The following is a 16,177-nucleotide window of genomic DNA, read 5'->3' on the forward strand; positions in this document are numbered from 1 at the left end:
AGGGTTGGGGGACTGTACTTGTGATCAGGGGTCAGGCTTCAGGGTTGGGGGACTGTACTTGGGGTCAGGGTTCAGGGTTGGGGGACTGTACTTGTGATCAGGGGTCAGGGTTCGGGGTTGGGGGACTGTACTTGGTGTCTGGGTTCAGGGTTCAGGGTTGGGGGGCTGTGCTTGGGTTCAGGGTTCGGGCTTGGGGTACTATACTTGGGGTCAGAGTTCAGGGTTCAGTGTTGGGGACTGTACTTGGGGTCAGGGTTCAGGGTTGAGTGACTGTACTTGGGGTCAGGGATCAGTTTTCAGAGTTGGGTGACTGTACTTGGGGTCAGGGTTCAGGGTTCAGGGTAGGGTGACTGTATTTGGGGTCAGGGTTCAGGGTTGGGGGACTGTACTTGGGGTCAGAGTTCAGGGTTCAGGGTTGGGGGACTGCACTTGTGATCAGGGGTCAGGGTTCAGGGTTGGGGGACTGTACTTCTGGTCAGAGTTCAGGGTTCAGGGTTGGGGGACTGTACTTGGGGTCAGGGTTCAGGGTTCCGGGTTGGGGGTCTGTAATTGGGATCAGAGTTCAGGGTTCATGGTTGCGGGACTGTACTTGGGGTCAGGGTTCAGGGTTGGGGGACTGTACTTGGGGTCAGGGTTCAGGGTTCAGGGCTGGGGACTGTACTTGGGGTCAGTGTTCGGGATTCAGGGTGGGGGACTGTACATGGGGTCAGGGGTCAGGGTTCAGGGTTCAGGGTTGGGCGACTGTACTTGGGGTCAGGGCTCAGGGTTCAGTGTTTGGGAACTGTACTTGGGGTCAGGGTTCGGGGTTCAGGGTTGGGGGACTGTACTTGGGGTCAGGGTTCAGTGTTCAGGGTTCGGGGACTGTAGTTGGTGTCAGGGGTCAGGGTTCAGGGTTTGGGGACTGTACTTGGGGTCAGGGTTCAGGGTTAACGGTTGGGGGACTGTACTTGGGGTCAGGGTTCAGGGTTGGGGGACTGTAGTTTGGGTCAGGGTTCAGGGTTGGGGGACTGCACTTGTGATCAGGGGTCAGGGTTCAGGGTTGGGGGACTGTACTTGTGGTCAGAGTACAGTGTTCAGGGTTGGGGGACTGTACTTGGTGTCTGGGTTCAGGGTTCAGGGTTGGGGGGCTGTACTTGGGTTCAGGGGTCAGGGTTCAGGGTTGGGGGACTGCACTTGCGGTCAGAGTTCAGGGTTCAGGGTTGGGGGACTGTACTTGGGGTCAGGGTTCAGGGTTGAGGGATTGTAATCGGTGTCAGGGTTCACGGTTCAGCGTTGGGGGACTGTAATTGGGCTCAGGGTAATGGGTTGGGGGACTGTACTTGCTGTCAGGGTTCAGGGGTGGGGGATTGTACTTGGGTCAGGGTTCAGGGTTCAGGGTTGAGTGACTGTACTCGGGGTCAGGGTTCAGGGTTGGTGGACTGTACTTGGGGTCAGAGTTCAGGGTTTAGGGTTGAAGGACTGTACTTGAGGTCAGGGTTCCGGCTTCAGGGTTGGGGGAATGTACTTGGGGTCAGGGTTCAGGGTTCCGGGTTGGGTGACAGTACTTGGGGTCAGAGATCAGTTTTCAGGGTTGGGGTAGTGTACTTGGGGTCAGGGTTCGTGGTTCAAGGTTGGGGGACTGTACATGGGGTCAGGGTTCAGGGTTGAGGGACTGTACTCGGGGTCAGGGTTCTGTGTTGGGCGACTGTACTTGGGGTCAGGGTTCAGGGTTCAGTGTTGGGGGACTGTACTTGGGTCAGGGTTCGGGGTTCAGGGTTGGGGGACTGTTCTTGGGGTCAGAGTTCAGGGTTCAGGGTTGGGGGACTGTACTTGTGGTCAGGGTTTGGGGTTCGGTGTTGGGGGACTGTACTTGGGGTCAGAGTTCAGGGTTCAGGGTTGGGGGACTGTACTTGGGGTCAGGGTTCAGTGTTCAGGGTTGAGGGACTGTAGTTGGTGTCAGGGGTCAGGGTTCAGGGTTTGGGGACTGTACTTGGGGTCAGGGTTCAGGGTTAACGGTTGGGGGACTGTACTTGGGGTCAGGGTTCAGGGCTGGGGGACTGTACTTGGGGTCAGTGTTCGGGATTCAGGGTGGGGGACTGTACATGGGGTCAGGGGTCAGGGTTCAGGGTTCAGGGTTCAGGGTTGGGCGACTGTACTTGGGGTCAGGGCTCTGTACTTGTGGTCAGAGTACAGTGTTCAGGGTTGGGGGACTGTACTTGGTGTCTGGGTTCAGGGTTCAGGGTTGGGGGGCTGTACTTGGGTTCAGGGGTCAGGGTTCAGGGTTGGGGGACTGCACTTGCGGTCAGAGTTCAGGGTTCAGGGTTGGGGGACTGTACTTGGGGTCAGGGGTCAGGGTTCAGGGTTGAGGGATTGTAATCGGTGTCAGGGTTCACGGTTCAGCGTTGGGGGACTGTAATTGGGCTCAGGGTAATGGGTTGGGGGACTGTACTTGCTGTCAGGGTTCAGGGGTGGGGGATTGTACTTGGGTCAGGGTTCAGGGTTCAGGGTTGAGTGACTGTACTTGGGGTCAGGGTTCCGGGTTCAGAGTTGGGGGACTGTACTTGGGGTCAGGGTTCAGGGTTGGTGGACTGTACTTGGGGTCAGGGTTCTGGGTTGGTGGACTGTACTTGGGGTCAGGGTTCAGGGTTCAGGGTTGGGGGACTGTACTTGGGGTCAGAGTTCAGGGTTCAGGGTTGGGGGGCTGTACTTGGGGTCAGGGTTCAGTGTTCGGGGTTGTGGGACTATACTTGGGGTCAGAGTTCAGGGTTCAGTGTTGGAGCACTGTACTTGGGTTCAGGGTTCAGGGTTGGGGGACTGTACTTGGGGTCAGGGTTCAGGGTTCAGGGTAGGGTGACTGTACTTGGGGTCAGGGCTCAGGGTTCACTGCTTGGGGACTGTACTTGGTGTCAGGGTTGGGGGTTCAGGGTTGCGTGTCTGTACTTGGGGTCAGGGGCCAGGTTTCTGGGATGTGGGACTGTACTTCGGTTCAGGGTTCAGGGTTAGGTGTCTGTACTTGGGGTCAGGGGTCAGGGTTCAGTGTTGGGGGACTGTACTTGGGGTCAGGGTTCAGTTTTCAGGGTTGGGGGAATGTACTTGGGGTCAGAGTTCAGGGTTCAGGATTGGGGGACTGTACTCGGGGTCATGGTTCAGGGTTCAGGGCTGGGGGACTGTACTAGGGTCAGAGTTCAGGATTCAGGGCTGGGGACTGCACTTGGGGTCAGTGTTGGGGGTTCAGGATTGGGGGAATGTACTTGGGGTCAGTGTTCAGTGTTCAGGGTTGGGGGACTGTACTTGGTGTCAGGTTTCAGGGTTGGGGGACTGTACTTGGGGTCAGGTTTCAGGTTTGGGGGACTGTACTTGGGGTCAGGGGTCAGGGTTCAGTGTTGGTGGACTGTACTTGGGGTCAGGGTTCGGGGTTCAGGGTTTGGGGACTGTACTCGGGGTCAGGGTTCAGCGTTCAGGGTTGGGTGACTGTACTTGGGGTCAGGGTTCAGGGTTCAGGGTTGGGGGACTGTACTTGGGGTCAGGGTTCAGGGTTGGGGGACTGTACTTGGGGTCAGAGTTCCGGGTTCAGGTTTGGGTGACTGTACTTGGGGGCAGGGGTCAGGGTTCAGATTTGGGGGACTGTACTTAGGGTCAGGGGTCAGGATTCAGGTTTGCGGGAATGTACTTGGGGTCACAGTTCAGGGTTCAGCGTTGGGGGACTGTACATGGGGTCAGAGTTCAGTGTTCAGGGTTGGGCGACTGTACTTGGGGTCAGGGTTATGGGTTCAGGGTTGGGCGACTCTACTTGGGGTCAGGGTTCAGGGTTGGGGGACTGTACTTGGAGTCAGGGTTCGGGGTTCAGGGTTGGATGACTGTTCTTGGGGTCAGGAGTCAGGGTTCAGTGTTGGGGGACTGTAGTTGGGGTAAGAGTTCAGGGTTCATTGTTGGGGGACTGTACTTGGGGTCAGGGTTCAGGGTTCAGGGTTGGGTGACTGTACTTGGGGTCAGGGTCCAGGGTTCAGGGTTGGGGGACTGTACTTGGGGTCAGGGTTCAGGGTTGGGGGACTGTACTTGGGGTCAGGGTTCGGGGTTCAGGGTTGGGGGATTGTACTTGGGGTCAGAGTTCAGGGTTGGGGGAGTGTACTTGGGGTCAGGGTTCGGGGTTGGGGGACTGTACTTGGGATCAGAGTTCAGGGCTCAGGGTTGGGGGACTGTGCTTGGGGTCAGAGATCAGTGTTGAGTGCTGGGGGACTGTACTTGGGGTCAGGGTTCGGGGTTCAGGCTTGCAGGACTGTACATGGGGTCAGGGTTCAGTGTTGAGGGACTGTACTCGGGGTCAGGGTTCAGGATTCAGGGTTGAGCGACTGTACTTGGGGTCAGGGCTCAGGGTTCAGTGTTTGGGGACTGTACTTGGGGTCAGGGTTCGGGGTTCAGGGTTGGGTGTCTGTAATTGGGGTCAGGGGTCAAGGTTCAGGGTTTGGGGACTGTACTTGGGGTCAGATTTCAGGGTTCAGTGTTGGGTGTCTGTACTTGGGGTCAGGAGTCAGTTTTCAGGGTTGGGGGACTGTACTTGGGGTCAGAGTTCAGGGTTCAGGATTTGGGGACTGTACTTGGGGTCAGTGTTCAGGGTTGGGGGACTGTACATGGGGTCAGGGTTCGGGGTTCAGGGTTGGGGGACTGTACTTAGGGTCAGGGTTCAGGGTTCATGGTTGGGGGAACTGTATTTGGGGTCAGGGTTCAGGGTTGAAGGACTGTAATTGGGGTCAGGGTTCAGGGTTCAGTGTTCGGCGACTGTACTTGACGTCAGGGTTCAGGGTTCAGGGTTGGGCGACTGTACTTGGGGTCAGGGTTCTGGGTTGGGGGGCTGTTCTTGGAGTCAAGATTCGGGGTTCAGGGTTGGGTAACTGTTCTTAGGGTCAGGGGTCAGGGTTCAGGGTTGGGTGACTGTACTTGGGGCCAGGGTTCAGGGTTAACGGTTGGGGGGCTGTACTTGGGGTCAGGGGTCAGGGTTCAGGGTTGGGGGACTGCACTTGGGGTCAGGGTTCAGGTTTCAGGGTTGGGGGACTGTACTTGGGGTCAGGGTTCAGGGTTGGGGGACTGTACTTGGAGTCAGGATTCGGGGTTCAGGTTGGGTGACTGTTCTTGGGGTCAGGGGGCAGGGTTCAGGGTTAGGTGACTGTACTTGGGGCCAGGGTTCAGGGTTAACAGTTGGGGAACTGTACTTGGGATCAGGGGTCAGGGTTCAGGGTTGGGGGACTGTACTTGGCATCAGGGTTCAGGGTTGGGGGACTGTAATTGGGGTCAGGGTTTAGGGTTGGGGGACTGTACTTGGAGTCAGGATTCGGGGTTCAGGGTTGGGTGACTGTTCTTGGGTTCAGGGGTCAGGTTTCAGGGTTGGGGGACTGTACTTGGGGTCAGGTTTCAGGTTTGGGGGACTGTACTTGGGGTCAGGGTTCAGGGTTGGGGGACTGTACATGGGGTCAGGTTTCGGGGTTCAGGGTTGGGGGACTGTACTCGGGGTCAGTGTTCAGCGTTCAGGGTTGGGTGACTGTACTTGGGGTAAGGGGTCAGGGTTCAGGGTTCAGGGTTGGGGGACTGTACTTGGGGTCAGGGTTCAGGGTTGGGGGACTGTACTTGGGTTCAGAGTTCCGGTTTCAGGGTTGGGTGACTGTACTTGGGGTCAGGGGTCAGGGTTCAGATTTGGGGACTGTACTTAGGGTCAGGGGTCAGGATTCAGGTTTGCTGGAATGTACTTGGGGTCACAGTTCAGGGTTCAGCGTTGGGGGACTGCACTTGGGGTCAGAGTTCAGGGTTCAGGGTTGGGGGACTGTACTCCGGGTCAGGGTTCAGGGTTCATGGTTGGGCGACTGTACTTGGGGTCAGGGTTCAGGGTTGGCCGACTGTACTTGGGGTCAGGGTTCAGGGTTGGGGGACTGTACTTGGAGTCAGGGTTCGGGGTTCAGGTTTGGATGACTGTTCTTGGGGTCAGGGGTCAGGTTTCAGGGTTGGGGGACTGCTCTTGTGGTCAGAGTTCAGGGTTCAGGGTTGGGGGACTGTACTTGGGGTCAGAGTTCAGGGTTCAGGGTTGGGGGACTGTACTTGGAGTCAGGGTTCGGGGTTCAGGGTTGGGTGACTGTTCTTGGGGTCAGGGTTCAGGGTTGGGGGACTGTACTTGGGGTCAGAGTTCAGGGTTCAGGGTTGGGGGACTGTACTAGGAGTCAGGGTTCGGGGTTCAGGGTTGGGTGACTGTTCTTGGGGTCAGGGTTCAGGGTTGGTGGACTGTACTTGGGGTCAGAGTTCAGGGTTCAGGGTTGGGGGACTGTACTTGGGGTCAGAGTTCAGGGTTTAGGGTTGAAGGACTGTACTTGGGGTCAGGGTTCAGGCTTCGGGGTTGGGGGACTGTACTTGGGGTCAGAGTTCAGGGTTCAGGGTTGGGGGAATGTACTTGGGGTCAGCGTTCAGGGTTCCGGGTTGGGTGACAGTACTTGGGGTCAGAGATCAGGGTTCAGGGTTGGGGTACTGTACTTGGGGTCAGGGTTCGTGGTTCAAGGTTGGGGGACTGTACATGGGGTCAGGGTTCAGGGTTGAGGGACTGTACTCGGGGTCAGGGTTCTGGGTTGGGCGACTGTACTTGGGGTCAGGGTTCAGTGTTGGGGGACTGTACTTGGGTCAGGGTTCGGGGTTCAGGGTTGGGGGACTGTTCTTGGGGTCAGAGTTCAGGGTTCAGGGTTGGGGGTCTGTACTTGGGGTCAGGGTTCGGGGTTCGGGGTTGGGGGACTGTACTTGGGGTCAGAGTTCAGGGTTCAGCGTTGGGGGACTGTACTTGGGGTCAGGGTTCAGTGTTCAGGGTTCGGGGACTGTAGTTGGTGTCAGGGGTCAGGGTTCAGGGTTGGGGGACTGTACTTGGGGTCAGGGTTCAGGGTTAATGGTTGGGGGACTGTACTTGGGGTCAGGGGTCAGGGTTCAGGGTTGGGGGACTGTACTTGGGGTCAGGGTTCAGGTTTGGGGGACTGCACTTGTGATCAGGGGTCAGGGTTCAGGGTTGGGGGACTGTACTTGTGGTCAGAGTACAGTGTTCAGGGTTGGGGGACTGTACTTGGCGTCTGGGTTCAGGGTTCAGGGTTGGGGGGCTGTACTTGGGTTCAGGGGTCAGGGTTCAGGGTTGGGGGACTGTACATGGGGTCAGGTTTCAGGGTTCAGGGTTGGGGGACTGTACTCAGGGTCAGTGTTCAGCTTTCAGGGTTGGGTGACTGTACTTGGGGTAAGGGGTCAGGGTTCAGGGTTCAGGGTTGGGGGACTGTACTTGGGGTCAGAGTTCAGGGTTTAGGGTTGGGGGACTGTACTTGGGGTCAGGGTTCAGGGTTGGGGGACTGTACTTGGGTTCAGAGTTCCGGTTTCAGGGTTGGGTGACTGTACTTGGGGTCAGGGGTCAGGGTTCAGATTTGGGGACTGTACTTAGGGTCAGGGGTCAGGATTCAGGTTTGCTGGAATGTACTTGGGGTCACAGTTCAGGGTTCAGCGTTGGGGGACTGCACTTGGGGTCAGAGTTCAGGGTTCAGGGTTGGGGGACTGTACTCGGGGTCAGGGTTCAGGGTTCATGGTTGGGCGACTGTACTTGGGGTCAGGGTTCAGGGTTGGCCGACTGTACTTGGGGTCAGGGGTCAGGGTTCGGGGACTGTACTTGGAGTCAGGGTTCGGGGTTCAGGTTTGGATGACTGTTCTTGGGGTCAGGGGTCAGTTTTCAGGGTTGGGGGACTGTTCTTGTGGTCAGAGTTCAGGGTTCAGGGTTGGGGGACTGTACTTGGGGTCAGAGTTCAGGGTTCAGGGTTGGGGGACTGTACTTGGAGTCAGGGTTCGGGGTTCAGGGTTGGGTTACTGATCTTGGGGTCAGGGTTCAGGGTTGGGGGACTGTACTTGGGGTCAGAGTTCAGGGTTCAGGGTTGGGGGACTGTACTAGGAGTCAGGGTTCGGGGTTCAGGGTTGGGTGACTGTTCTTGGGGTCAGGGTTCAGGGTTGGTGGACTGTACTTGGGGTCAGAGTTCAGGGTTCAGGGTTGGGGGACTGTACTTGGGGTCAGAGTTCAGGGTTTAGGGTTGAAGGACTGTACTTGGGGTCAGGGTTCAGGCTTCGGGGTTGGGGGACTGTACTTGGGGTCAGAGTTCAGGGTTCAGGGTTGGGGGAATGTACTTGGGGTCAGCGTTCAGGGTTCAGGGTTGGGTGACAGTACTTGGGGTCAGAGATCAGGGTTCAGGGTTGGGGTACTGTACTTGGGGTCAGGGTTCGTGGTTCAAGGTTGGGGGACTGTACATGGGGTCAGGGTTCAGGGTTGAGGGACTGTACTCGGGGTCAGGGTTCTGGGTTGGGCGACTGTACTTGGGGTCAGGGTTCAGTGTTGGGGGACTGTACTTGGGTCAGGGTTCGGGGTTCAGGGTTGGGGGACTGTTCTTGGGGTCAGAGTTCAGGGTTCAGGGTTGGGGGACTGTACTTGGGGTCAGGGTTCAGGGTTCTGGGTTGGGGGACTGTACTTGGGGTCAGAGTTCAGGGTTCAGCGTTGGGGGACTGTACTTGGGGTCAGGGTTCAGTGTTCAGGGTTCGGGGACTGTAGTTGGTGTCAGGGGTCAGGGTTCAGGGTTGGGGGACTGTACTTGGGGTCAGGGTTCAGGGTTAACGGTTGGGGGACTGTACTTGGGGTCAGGGGTCAGGGTTCAGGGTTGGGGGACTGTACTTGGGGTCAGGGTTCAGGTTTGGGGGACTGCACTTGTGATCAGGGGTCAGGGTTCAGGGTTGGGGGACTGTACTTGTGGTCAGAGTACAGTGTTCAGGGTTGGGGGACTGTACTTGGCGTCTGGGTTCAGGGTTCAGGGTTGGGGGGCTGTACTTGGGTTCAGGGGTCAGGGTTCAGGGTTGGGGGACTGTACTTGGGGTCAGGGTTCAGGGTTGGGGGACTGTACTTGGGGTCAGGGTTCAGGGTTCGGGGTTGTGGGACTATACTTGGGGTCAGAGTTCAGGGTTCAGTGTTGGGGGACTGTACTTGGGGTCAGGGTTCAGGGTTGCGTGTCTCTACTTGGGGTCAGGGGTCAGGTTTCTGGGTTGGGGGACTGTACTTCGGGTCAGAGTTCAGGGTTCATGGTTAGGTGTCTGTACTTGGGGTCAGGGGTCAGGGTTCAGGATTGGGGGACTGTACTCGTGGTCAGGGTTCAGGGTTTAGGGCTGGGGGACTGCACTTGGGGTCAGAGTTCAGGCTTCAGGGCTGGGGGACTGTACTTGGGGTCAGGGTTGGGGGTTCAGGATTGGGGGACTGTTCTTGGGGTCAGTGTTCAGTGTTCAGGGTTGGGGGACTGTACTTGGTGTCAGGTTTCAGGATTGGGGGACTGTACTTGGGGTCAGGTTTCAGGTTTGGAGGACTGTACTTGGGGTCAGGGGTCAGGGTTCAGTGTTGGTGGACTGTACTTGGGGTCAGGGTTCAGGGTTGGGGGACTGTACATGGGGTCAGGATTCGGGGTTCAGGGTTGGGGGACTGTACTTGGGGTCAGGGTTCAGATTTGGGGGACTGTACTTAGGGTCTGGGGCCAGGATTGAGGATCGCGGGAATGTACTTGGGGTCACAGTTCAGGGTTCAGCGTTGGGGGCTGTACTTGGGGTCAGAGTTCAGTGTTCAGGGTTGGGGGACTGCACTTGGAGTCAGGGTTCAGGGTTCCGGGTTTGGTGACAGTACATGGGGTCAGAGATCAGGGTTCAGGGTTGGGGTACTGTACTTGGGGTCAGGGTTCGTGGTTCAAGGTTGGGGGACTGTACATGGGGTCAGGGTTCAGGGTTGAGGGACTGTGCTCAGGGTCAAGGTTCAGGGTTGGGCGGCTGTACTTGGGGTCAGGGTTCAGTGTTGGGGGACTGTACTTGGGTCAGGGTTCGGGGTTCAGGGTTGGGGGACTGTTCTTGGGGTCAGAGTTCAGGGCTCAGGATTGGGGACAGTACTTGGGGTCAGGGTTCGGGGTTCTGGGTTGGGGGACTGTACTTGGGGTCAGAGTTCAGGGTTAACGGTTGGGGGACTGTACTTGTGGTCAGGGGTCAGGGTTCAGGGTTGGGGGACTGTACTTGGGGTAAGAGTTCAGGGTTCAGGGTTGGGGGACTGTACTTGGGGTCAGAGTTCAGGGTTTAGGGTTGGGGGACTGTACTTGGCGTCAGGGTTCGGGGTTCAGGGTTGGGTGACTGTTCTTGGGGTCAGGGGTCAGGGTTCAGGGTTGGGGGACTGTACTTGGGGTCAGAGTTCAGGTTTCAGGGTTGGGGGACTGTACTTGGGGTCAGAGTTCAGGGTTTAGGGTTGAAGGACTGTACTTGGGGTCAGGGTCCAGGCTTCGGGGTTGGGGGACTGTACTTGGGGTCAGAGTTCAGGGTTCAGGGTTGGGGGAATGTACTTGGGGTCAGGGTTCTGGGTTGTGGGTTGGGTGACAGTACTTGGGGTCAGAGATCAGGGTTCAGGGTTGGGGTACTGTACTTGGGGTCAGGGTTCATGGTTCAAGGTTGGAGGACTGTACATGGGGTCAGGGTTCAGGGTTGGGCAACTGTACTTGGGGTCAGGGTTCAGTGTTGGGGGACTGTACTTGGGTCAGTGTTCAGGGTTCAAGGTTGGTGGACTGTTCTTGGGGTCAGAGTTCAGGGTTCAGGGTTGGGGGACTGTAGTTGGGGTCAGGGTTCGGGGTTCGGGGTTGGGGGACTGTACATGGGGTCAGAGTTCAGGGTTCAGGGTTGGGGGACTGTACTTGGGGTCAGGGTTCAGTATTCAGGGTTCGGGGACTGTAGTTGGTGTCAGGGGTCAGGGTTCAGGGTTCGGGGACTGTAGTTGGTGTCAGGGGTCAGGGTTCAGGGTTGGGGGACTGTACTTGGGGTCAGGGTTCAGGGCTAACGGTTGGGGGACTGTACTTGGGGTCAGGGGTCAGGGTTCAGGGTTGGGGGACTGTACTTGGGGTCAGGGTTCAGGGTTGGGGGGCTGTACTTGTGATCAGTTGTCAGGCTTCAGGGTTGGGGGACTGTACTTGGTGTCTGGGTTCAGGGTTCAGGGTTGGGGGGCTGTACTTGGGGTCAGGGTTCGTGGTTCAAGGTTGGGGGACTGTACATGGGGTCAGGGTTCAGGGTTGAGGGACTGTGCTCAGGGTCAAGGTTCAGGGTTGGGCGGCTGTACTTGGGGTCAGGGTTCAGTGTTGGGGGACTGTACTTGGGTCAGGGTTCGGGGTTCAGGGTTGGGGGACTGTTCTTGGGGTCAGAGTTCAGGGCTCAGGATTGGGGACAGTACTTGGGGTCAGGGTTCGGGGTTCTGGGTTGGGGGACTGTACTTGGGGTCAGAGTTCAGGGTTAACGGTTGGGGGACTGTACTTGTGGTCAGGGGTCAGGGTTCAGGGTTGGGGGACTGTACTTGGGGTAAGAGTTCAGGGTTCAGGGTTGGGGGACTGTACTTGGGGTCAGAGTTCAGGGTTTAGGGTTGGGGGACTGTACTTGGCGTCAGGGTTCGGGGTTCAGGGTTGGGTGACTGTTCTTGGGGTCAGGGGTCAGGGTTCAGGGTTGGGGGACTGTACTTGGGGTCAGAGTTCAGGTTTCAGGGTTGGGGGACTGTACTTGGGGTCAGAGTTCAGGGTTTAGGGTTGAAGGACTGTACTTGGGGTCAGGGTCCAGGCTTCGGGGTTGGGGGACTGTACTTGGGGTCAGAGTTCAGGGTTCAGGGTTGGGGGAATGTACTTGGGGTCAGGGTTCTGGGTTGTGGGTTGGGTGACAGTACTTGGGGTCAGAGATCAGGGTTCAGGGTTGGGGTACTGTACTTGGGGTCAGGGTTCATGGTTCAAGGTTGGAGGACTGTACATGGGGTCAGGGTTCAGGGTTGGGCGACTGTACTTGGGGTCAGGGTTCAGTGTTGGGGGACTGTACTTGGGTCAGTGTTCAGGGTTCAAGGTTGGGGGACTGTTCTTGGGGTCAGAGTTCAGGGTTCAGGGTTGGGGGACTGTAGTTGGGGTCAGGGTTCGGGGTTCGGGGTTGGGGGACTGTACATGGGGTCAGAGTTCAGGGTTCAGGGTTGGGGGACTGTACTTGGGGTCAGGGTTCAGTATTCAGGGTTCGGGGACTGTAGTTGGTGTCAGGGGTCAGGGTTCAGGGTTGGGGGACTGTACTTGGGGTCAGGGTTCAGGGCTAACGGTTGGGGGACTGTACTTGGGGTCAGGGGTCAGGGTTCAGGGTTGGGGGACTGTACTTGGGGTCAGGGTTCAGGGTTGGGGGGCTGTACTTGTGATCAGTTGTCAGGCTTCAGGGTTGGGGGACTGTACTTGGTGTCTGGGTTCAGGGTTCAGGGTTGGGGGGCTGTACTTGGGTTCAGGGGTCAGGGTTTAGGGTTGGGGGACTGTACTTGGGGTCAGAGTTCAGGGTTCAGGGTTGGGGGACTGTACTTGGCGTCAGGGGTCAGGGTTCAGGGTTGAGGGATTGTAATCGGTGTCACGGTTCACGGTTCAGGGTTGGGGGACTTTAATTGGGGTCAGGGTAATGGGTTGGGGTACTGTACTTGCTGTCAGTGTTCAGGGGTGGGGGATTGTACTTGAGTCAGGGTTCAGGGTTCAGGGTTGAGTGACTGTACTTGGGGTCAGGGTTCAGGGTTCAGAGTTGGGGGACTGTACTTGGGGTTAGGGGTCAGGGTTCAGGGCTGCGGGACTGTACTTGGGGTCAGGGTTCAGTGTTCAGGGTTTGGGGATTGTACTTGGGATCAGGTTTCAGGTTTGGGGGACTGTACTTGCGGTCAGGGTTCAGTGTTGGGGGACTTTACGTGGGGTCAGGGTTCAGGGTTGGGGGACTGTACATGGGGTCAGGGTTCGGGGTTCAGGGTTGGGGGACTGTACTCGGGGTCAGAGTTCAGGGTTGGGTGACTGTACTTGGGGTCAGGGTTCAGGGTTGGGGGACTGTATTTGGGGTCAGAGTTCAGGGTTCAGGGTTGGGTGACTGTTCTTGGGGTCAGGGGTCAGGATTCAGGTTCGGGGGACTGTACTGAGGGTCAGCGGTCGGGTTCAGGTTTGGGGGAATGTACTTGGGGTCACAGTTCAGGGTTCAGGGTTGGGGAACTGTACTTGGGGTCAGAGTTCAGGGTTCAGGGTTGGGGGACTGTACTTGGGGTCAGGGTTCAGGGTTCAGGGTTGGGGGACTGTACTTGGAGTCAGGGTTCGGTGTTCAGGGTTGCGGGGCTGTACTTGGAGTCGGGGTCAGGGTTGGGGGACTCTACTTGGGGTTAGGATTCAGGGTTCGTGGTTGGGGGACTGAACTTGGGGTCAGAGTTCAGGGTTGGGGGAATGTACTTGGGGTCAGGGTTCAGGGTTCCGGGTGGGGGGACTGTTCTTGGGGTTAGAGTTCAGGGTTCAGTGTTGGGGGACTGTACTTGGGGTCATAGATCAGGGTTCAGGGTTGTGGGACTGTACTCGGTGTCAGGGTTCAGGGTTGTGGGACTGTACTCGGTGTCAGGGTTCAGGGGTGGGGGACTGTACTTATGGTCAGGGTTCGGGGTTCGGGGTTGGGGGACTATACTTGGGGTCAAGGTTCAGTGTTCAGGGTTGGGGGACTGTAGTTGGTGTCAGGGGTGAGGTTTCAGGGTTGGGGGACTGTACTTGGGGTCAGGGTTCAGGGTTCTGGGTTGGGGGGCTGTAGTTGGTGTCAGGGGTCAGGGTTCAGGGTTGGGGGACTGTACTTGGGGTCAGGGTTCAGGGTTAATGGTTGGGGGACTGTACTTGGGGTCAGGGGTCAGGGTTGGGGGACTGTACTTGGGGTCAGAGTTCAGGGTTGGGGGACCGTAATTGGGATCAGAGTTCAGGGTTCAGGGTTGCGGGACTGTACTTGGGGTCAGAGTTCAGGGTTCAGGGTTGGGGGACTGTACTTGGGGTCAGGGTTCAGGGTTCAGGGCTGGGGGGCTGTACTTGGGGTCAGGGTTCAGGGTTGGGTGACAGTACTTGGGGTCAGAGATCAGTGTTCAGGGTTGGGGTACTGTACTTGGGGTCAGGGTTCGTGGTTCAAGGTTGGGGGACTGTACATGGGGTCAGGGTTCAGGGTTGAGGGACTGTACTCGGGGTCAGGGTTCTGGGTTGGGCGACTGTACTTGGGGTCAGGGTTCAGTGTTGGGGGACTGTACTTGGGTCAGGGTTCGGGGTTCAGGGTTGGGGGACTGTTCTTGGGGTCAGAGTCCAGGGTTCAGGGTTGGGGGACTGTACTTGGGGTCAGGGTTCGGGGTTGGGGGACTGTACTTGGGGTCGGAGTTCAGGGTTCAGGGTTGGGGGACTGTACTTGGGGTCTGGGGTCAGGGTTCAGTGTTCAGGGTTTGGGGACTGTAGTTGGTGTCAGGGGTCAGGGTTCAGGGTTGGGGGACTGTACTTGGGGTCAGGGTTCAGGGTTAACGGTTGGGGGACTGTACTTGGGGTCAGGGGTCTGGGTTCAGGATTGGGGGACTGTAGTTGGGGTCAGGGTTCAGGGTTGGGGGAATGCACTTGTGATCAGGTGCCAGGGTTCAGGGTTGGGGGACTGTACTTGTGGTCAGAGTACAGTGTTCAGGGTTGGGGGACTGTACTTGGTGTCTGGGTTCAGGGTTCAGGGTTGGGGGGCTGTACTTGGGTTCAGGGGTCTGGATTCAGGGTTGGGGGACTGTACTTGGGGTCAGTGTTCAGGGTTCAGGGTTGGGGGACTGTACTTGTGGTCAGGGTTCAGGGTTCGGGGACTGTACTTGTGATCAGGGGTCAGGGTTCAGGGTTGGGGGACTGTACTTGTGGTCAGAGTACAGTGTTCAGGGTTGGGGGACTGTACTTGGGGTCAGGGTTCAGGGTTCGGTGTTGTGGGAATATACTTGGGGTCAGAGTTCAGGGTTCAGTGTTGGGGGACTGTACTTGGGGTCAGGGTTCAGGGTTGAGTGACTGTACTTGGGGTCAGGGTTCAGGTTTCAGAGTTGGGTGACTGTACTTGGGGTCAGGGTTCAGGGTAGGGTGACTGTACTTGGAGTCAGGGCTCAGGGTTCACTGTTTGGGGACTGTACTTGGTGTCAGGGTTGGGGGTTCAGGGTTGCGTGTCTGTACTTGGGGTCAGGGGTCAGGTTTCTGGGTCGGGGGACTGTACTTAGGGTCAGAGTTCAGGGTTCAGGATTGGGGGACTGTACTCGGGGTCAGGGTTCAGGGTTCAGGGCTGGGTGACTGTACTTGGGGTCAGAGTTCAGGGTTCAGGGCTGGGGGACTGTACTTGGTGTCAGGTTTCAGGATTGGGGTACTGTACTTGGGGTCAGGGTTTGGGGTTCAGGATTGTGGGACTATACTCGGGGTCAGGGTTCAGGGTTGGGGGAATGTACTTGGGGTCAGGGTTCAGGGTTCCGGGTTGGGTGACAGTACTTGGGGTCAGAGATCAGGGTTCAGGGTTGGGGTACTGTACTTGGGGTCAGGGTTCGTGGTTCAAGGTTGGGGGGCTGTACATGGGGTCAGGGTTCAGGGTTGAGGGACTGTACTCGGGGTCAGGGTTCTGGGTTGGGTGACTGTACTTGGGGTCAGGGTTCGTGGTTCAAGGTTGGGGGGCTGTACATGGGGTCAGGGTTCAGGGTTGAGGGACTGTACTCGGGGTCAGGTGTCTGGGTTGGGTGACTGTACTTGGGGTCAGGGTTCAGTGTTCAGGGTTGGGGGACTGTACTTGGGGTCAGGGTTCGGGTTCGGGGTTGGGGGACTGTACTTGGGGTCAGAGTTCAGGGTTCAGGGTTGGGGGACTGTACTTGGGGTCAGGGTTCAGTGTTCAGGGTTCGGGGACTGTAGTTGGTGTCAGGGTTCAGGGTTGGGGGACTGTTCTTGGGGTCAGAGTTCAGGGTTCAGGGTTGGGGGACTGTACTTGGGGTCAGGGTTCGGGGTTCGGGGTTGGGGGACTGTACTTGGGGTCAGAGTTCAGGGTTCAGGGTTGGGGGACTGTACTTGGGGTCAGGGTTCAGTGTTCAGGGTTCGGGGACTGTAGTTGGTGTCAGGGGTCAGGGTTCAGGGTTGGGGTCTGTACTTGGGGTCAGGGTTCAGGGTTAACAGTTGGGGGACTGTACTTGGGGTCAGGGTTCAGGGTTGGGAGACTGTACTTGGGGCCAGGGTTCAGGGTTGGGGGACTGCACTTGTGATCAGGGGTCAGGGTTCAGGGTTGGGGGACTGTAGTTGTGGTCAGAGTTCAGGGTTCAGGGTTGGGGGACTGTACTTGG

The sequence above is a fragment of the Carcharhinus amblyrhynchos genome, chromosome 17 (genome assembly GCF_965287045.1).
Source record: "Carcharhinus amblyrhynchos chromosome 17, sCarAmb.v2.hapA, whole genome shotgun sequence".
NCBI classification, from domain to species: Eukaryota; Metazoa; Chordata; class Chondrichthyes; order Carcharhiniformes; family Carcharhinidae; genus Carcharhinus; species Carcharhinus amblyrhynchos.